The sequence below is a fragment of the Otolemur garnettii genome, unplaced genomic scaffold (genome assembly GCF_000181295.1).
Source record: "Otolemur garnettii isolate 467f Iridium unplaced genomic scaffold, OtoGar3 scaffold00045, whole genome shotgun sequence".
In the NCBI taxonomy this organism is placed as follows: Eukaryota; Metazoa; Chordata; class Mammalia; order Primates; family Galagidae; genus Otolemur; species Otolemur garnettii.
The window spans coordinates 14,198,115-14,205,256 of record NW_003852440.1 but is presented as its reverse complement, the minus strand read 5'-3'; positions in this window follow the sequence as shown (position 1 = coordinate 14,205,256).

The following is a 7,142-nucleotide window of genomic DNA, read 5'->3' as shown; positions in this document are numbered from 1 at the left end:
AGGAAAATGTACCCATTTCTGCTTCTTAGAGTACTTTAAAGATAATGTAAGCAAACTACAATTATTTGCATAATTGGCCTTTATAAAATGAAAAAAAAATTCTCTCCAAACTGCCTCAGGATGCTTTGTAGAGACATTCAACCTCAGATCATTAAGGTAAAGATTTCAGACCCCATGAGTTTATAACCATCTCCTATGTCTGATGCACTACTATCCGCATAATAAAGCACTGAGAAAGGAATTAGGTCTGGATGGATTTTTTTTTGAGAAGTTGCTATCTCCCTAATGAGCTTTTAGCTACTTTAAATGTTGTAGATACAGAGATTTGTTCCCACATTAATTTTCTCTAAAACACTTATTCAAATGCTAGTCACTTATGATGTTCTTGTAAAGCACTTCTAGTCACGCTACAGGGATACGCTTGCCAAACACACAACATTCATTCCACTCATGTGAAATATCTCACTGGGGGCAAAAGTGCTGTTAATGAATGTGAGAATTAGAACCAGGATAACAGAATTTGGTACTTGTGCCTTTAATCATATACAAGGGAGGACTCTGGATGTGTTTAGTGGGAGTTGTATAACATGTATTGAACTGTTAACTTAAAAATACTGTGTTCTAGGTAAAAGATAGGTCATTCACAATAATGTAAGAGAACACATGACATGTCCCTTATTTCCCCAGGAAACTGTTTTGTCTAATAACCAAAGATTGAGATGGTGGAGGCTTCTTAGAAATGTCTTTGGTTAATCCCGTCCCTTCTAGAAATAGACCCTGGCTTCACTCATAATTTGTAAAGATCCCAGTGAATGAATGGCTGTGAAATTCAGTGAGTCGGAGGAGCGGAAAAATTGTCCATGGGTACTGGACTTTCTCATTAAAACTATGTATTTCCCCCCTAATTAATTCAGGCCTTTTTTGCCAACTACCAGTTACACAAAACACTCCTGACCTCCCAAGAGGAAGGGCACCCTGCAGATGGTCACATGCGAAGTCTCATCAGGGGAATCAATTAGCACTAATCAACAGAGGCTTTAATTTTCTCAGCCCTCCTGATCAGGTGAGGTGTTTAAAGGTCTGAGTCTGTGGCGAGCAGCCCCTTGTCACAGTTCTGGAAGGTAACTGGTCCAATTAGTGAGCTCACGCTTGGCCGCCATGGTCAGGGTCAGATGCTGCCCTCTCCAAATGTGATTTTCCACCTCTTTCTGATTTTGCAAAAGCGCATTTTCTCCTGGTGTCTTGAATTGTTTGCATATCCTTTCCTAAGTGAAGGAAGCCAAGGTATTTTGAGCTTTTTTTTTTTTTTTTTTTGCCCTAGAAGGTAAAGGTGAAGGAAGAGGGAATGTGAAAAACCTGTCAGGGAGCTAGAAGACAGGGAGGAATCCACTTCCCTGGAACTCTGCTTGAAATGCCCAGCACCAGGTGCAGTGCAAGCATCCCTAAGTCTGCTATGATGAAAATGAACATACTACTGATTGTGAATTTTTTCTCTCTGTTATTTCTGAGATGCAGCTGATTAATGACAATGATTCCACATTAATTGATGATAATTTAATACATTAAATAGTACTTTATGTCAAAATAAAAACAAAAGGATCAATCATCTTTTTTTCCTATGGTAGAAACTAGTGATAACATTGCAAACAGATTTAAACCTGAAAAACTTCCTTGGCCAATGATAACTTCTGTTCTCTCTTCTCTCTAAGAGTCAGGTTGTGAATATGTAGGCACAGAACAAAATGGTGCTCTGTCTGTGAATATGAGGCACAGAGCAAGCGTCAGAAGATTCAGGCTGTGACTCTTAAATCAAACAGATTTAAACCTGAAAAGGTTCCTTAGCCAATGATAACTTCTGTTCTCTCTTCTGAGAGTCAGGTTGTTGAGTATGTAGGCACAGAGCAATATGGTGCTCTGTCTGTCTCTCAGAAGAGTGAACATCTGATGTCTGTTCCCTGGGAAGAACGGAGGCACTTCTGCCAATGGGGATAAGTTCTTCGGTTATTTACTTATACTGGCATGGATAGTTATACTCTTCCACATTACATCATTAGCTCAGCCACTAACGGAAGCCTTTCCTGGCATAAATACATGTAAACTCAAATACCTGGAAGTGCAGGGGCCTCCTGAAGCTCATGCATGAACACCAGCTTAAGAGCTCAGGTTGCAAAGTAAGTTCCCTAACAGATTCAAGGCACGCCTGCTTCAGCTCACTTTGACAGAGAGGCATCTATTAGCTGTGAAATTAATACATTTATCCTTTCCCAACTCCTCACCTTGGTAACATTATCAATACATTTTCTACTCTACTCAAAATATGACATAGATTCTCTGGGTGTAAATAATGATGACTTACTATTCCAACTTACTCTTTCTAATTTTCCCCTTCTGAAGAAAGTTGCTGTGGGAACACAGGTACACCATCCTGTTGTAACTTGTTGAATTCTAGCAGTCAGGCTAATCTTTATGTGATTCTGACTGGATACAAAACCTTCCTCTCTTATTCAATTAACAAATAGTTATGCACACATATCCAAGCCATTCTGTGTACTAAGTACAGAAAGTGGAAGCATAACCTTATCTTCAGGAAAATTGACATCTGTAATGACCACTAGTTTGAAAATTGCAGTTCAGGAAATAATTATTTTGTGGCTTATAGATTAGTGGTCCATCATAACTTTGTGAATACAACTCATTAGCGGGACTTCTTTATTTTATCATGATAAGCATCCCAGGGCATGGGGCCCTGTGTTGAAGGTTGCAGGTATCATTCTAACCTTACTGTGTTAGCCATTCCACCCGATCCCACGTGACTCTGTGACCTGTATGTAACAGCCCCCTAAAGACATGTGCTGAGTGATCAAAGATGATTAATTTCTCCAGTGGCTCTTTCATTTTACCCAGCATCTCAATACAATGTCAGTTTCTAGATATAAGTCTTTACTGTCAGATAAATTGGGCGAGTCTATACTCTCAGAATGAAGAGAACTAAATAGAACTGATTTAGAAATCAGAGCTGGGTTTGTGGTTAGTGTAGCAATCTCACCTCAGACCAGAAATGCAAAGATGATCAGAAATGCTAAGTCAGGAAAATACTTCTGAGCGTTTCTACACACAGATTTAGGTATTTTATGGAAAGCAGGGCACTTCTGGTTCCTAGTACTACATGGCAGGTGCTTGAAGTCAACACTCCCAAGAGAGCAATCTGAACAAAGGGGAAAACAGCACCTTAGCTTCCATCTCTCAGGGAATTGAAGTCCCAAGGCAAACCAGTGCCCTGAGAACTGGAGAGCCGGACAGGCAGGTGCAGAGAACCACAGCCTGAGGGAGGAGGAGACCAGGAGCAGAAGCAGCCAGGTAAAGCCATCATCTGTGGGAACACTTTAAACTGTGATGGACAAGTATCTGCAGGATCGGTGTGGACAAAGTGGAGAGTTAACCTTGAAAAGACTACCCAAGGGGGCCACTTCCATGAGTTTATCTACCTGGACCCTACACAATCTTTATGGAGAAAAATACCCTGGAGCTTCATGCAGGGAGGGGGAAAAGTGACTATTTTTTGTCTTTAGAAATGCTTCCCTTCTCAGGTAACTGTTTCAACAGAGCTGAGTCTACTGCATTTCACCCAAATCTAACTTGTCTGGAGGGAACTCCAGCCTCATCTAGCCATTAACACTGGCCTGCAGGCTGCTCCCACTCTCCTCACAGGTCACCACCACATCAGCAGTGCCCCGGCATAGTAACGGAGGATCGCAGCACAAGAGCTGCAAGCTCCAGGTCCTATGTGGAGCCTCTCAGCACACCCAGTGACAATAAGATGAGAAGGAACTTAAGGACAGTAAAGGAACTTTTAGGCTCCAAAAACACAGCTACAGCAAACAGCAACTAAGCACAGTCTAATTCCTGGTCAGATCAACATGACAACACACACCAGAGATGGGCTATCTTCATTCCATCATATACAGCTTTCACTCGAAATTACAAGGCATCTGGAAAGTGAAAAAAAAAAATCACAGAAAAAAGACCAAAAAAGCATCAGAACAAAATTCAGATTAAGCAGACATTCTGGAATTATCAGACCAGAAATATAACTTAGGATTAATATGCTAAGAGTTCTAAAGAAAAAAATAGACAATATGCAAGAACAGCCAGGGGAAAAATATGTGAGCCTAGAGCTATGTTAATAGAAACTTCCAAAACTGAAATGCAAAGAAAAAAAAGTATGAAAAAGGGCAATATATCCAAGAACTGTTGGACAATTCTAAGAGGCATAACATGTACACATAAGGGGCTTACCAAGAAGAAAAGAAGGAAACGCACAGAAAAATTATTTGAAATAATAATGGCTGAGATTTTTCTAAAATTAGTGACAGAAACCAAACCACAGATTCAAGAAACTCAGAGAATGCCAAGAAGGACAAATGACAAACTTCAAACTTCAGACAGCCAAAGATAAAGAGAAAATCTTAAAAGAAGCTTGGGTGAGGAACATTTACCAGAAAAGGAACACAAAAAAGAATTGGATCGAACATCTCTTTAGAAACAAAGCAAGCAAGCAGAGAGTGGATAAATACTTAAAAGTAGTGACAAAAAACCACCCCAGGACACTCATCAACTTATAGTTCTGTATCCTTTAAAAGTGCAGGAGAAATGAAGACTTTCTCAGTAGAGCCAATGTCAAGTAGATGGGTCTGAAGCAGATGAGCCCTACAGGAAAGGTTAAAAGAAGAAAGAAAAAACATAGGTCAGAAACCCAAATACACTTAAGGAAAAGAAGAATGTTAGAGAAGGAATAAATGAAGATGAGAGAAAATCTGTCACTTTCCTTATTCTCAATTCATTTGACAGGTAACAGTTTGTTCAAATCAGGGAAATGAATTCTAGCAAGTTGTAAGGAATGTGAGTGAGGAACTAGGGGCACACTGTTACAGGCACTTGTGCTGCCTGCCTGCAAAGTAGTACAGGGTTGTTTGAAAATGGACTTGGCTTAGTAATGTCTGTACGTGGTTAACTTTAGGGCTATTACTAAGAAAGTTGCAAAAAGAAGTATAATTTATATTATATTTGTGCCTCTCCCATGGCACAATAAAGTATCAGGAAATACTTTGACAGGAGACAAAATATCATGTAAAAAGAAAAAACAAAGACAGAAAAGAAAGAAGAACAGCAACAAAAAGAAACAAGAACAGAACATACAGTTACATACACAGTAGATATTAATTTAACTATATGAACAATAACCATCACAATAAAATGTTAAGAGTTCAAAAAGATAGAACTGTCAAAATGGATGAAAACCAAGACCCACTCTATGTTGTTTACAAGAAACTCATTTTAAATATAACAACATCAATAGACTGGATATATGTATAAAGTGAAGGAGAAAGTGAAGGAGAAAGATATGCTATCAATGATTAAAGAAAGATGGAATAAGTATTTTAATTTCAACATAGATGTCAGAGCAAGGGAAGTAGAAATCAATGGAATTGAAAACAGGAACACGATAGATAAAATCAACAAAACCAAAAGCTAGTTCTCTGAAAGAATCAATATAATCAGTGATACCCTAACCAGAGTAACAAAGAAAAAAAAAATAATATGTAGATAGGCTATATCTATTAAAGAAATTGAATTAAAATTTGAATAAAAAATCATTAGCTCTTTAAGACAAAAGGCACCAGGTTCAGGCAATATCATTGCTGGAGTTTATCAAACATGTCAGAAAGAACTGACACCAATTCTCTATAGTCTATTCTATGAAGAAAATAGAAGAAAATAGGGAATACTTCCTAACTAATTCTATGATGCTAGCATTGCCCTAACATCAACTCTAGAGAAAGACATTATGAGAAAGAAAACTACAGACCAGTATCTCTCATGAACATGGATGAACAGATGTTAAAAATTGAATTCAATGATGTATGTAAAGAAATAGACACCACAATCAAGTAGGATTAGTTTCAGATATGCAAGACTGGTTAAGAGCTCAGAATCGATTATTGTGATTCACCACATCAACAGGCCAGAGAGGAGCAGCCACAAGCTCATATCACAGTGCAGGCAAATGCATTACACAAAACCCAGCACCCGCTCATGGGAAAAAATGTTAAAGCTCAAACTCTCAGGAAAAGGGAATAAAGGGAAACCGTCTACTAACATTTTACTCTATGACGAGAAACTAGATGATTCCTCTTTAAGACTGGGAACAAAACAAGAATGTCCTTTTCACCACTCCAATTCAGTGTCATTCTAGAAATCCTAGCTAATGCAAGAAGGCAAACAAGGCTAATAAAATATATACAAATTGGGGAGGAAGAAATAAAACTATGCTCACAGATAACTGGAATCAGGCTTTAAAAGTAAAGTAACTAGAGAAAAATTTTAAGTTTTTGAAACTGTCCCATGGCACAATAAAGTATCGGGAAATACACAAAAATACAAAAACTGAAAATATTATTTTATTCTTCAACCTATTCTTTTATTACCCTATTTCTGTTTAGAGTAACTATTCTTTTTTTCTTGAAAATTTACCAAATGGGCTGAGTGTGATGGTTCCTGCCTGTAATCCTAGCAGTCTGGGAGGCTGAGGCAGGTGGATTGCTTGTGGCCAAAAAGTTTGAGACCAGTCTGAACAACACAGTGAGACCCATTTCTACTAAAAAATGAACAAAATTAGCCATGCATAGTGGCACATGCCTGTAACTCTAGCTATTCAGGAGGCTGAGACAGGAGGATTGCTTGAGCTCAGGGATTTGAGGTTGCACTGAGCTATGATGAGGCCACTGTACTCCAACTTGGGTGATAAGCTTATCTCCAAAGGAGAAAAAAAAAATTACCAAAGAGACAATTTTATTTATTTCCTCAAGAATAATTTGAATGCTATTTAGCTGTTTTCTGTGTTCACATAAATCTCCTTTAAATGAAGGATGTCTTTTGTCAAATTAGTACCTGTAAATACTCAGGAAAAGACCTTTCCTACATCAATGGTTAAAATTTAACAGTCAAACAATTTGGGCATTAAGTTATCTTTTGATTAAATGTAACAGAAACTGACTTGAGCTTGTTTAAGCTAGAAAATGAAGGTCTCTTGGATCAGAACACACATTCAGGAAACAGTTGGAGCTCAGCACTCTGCAGCACCT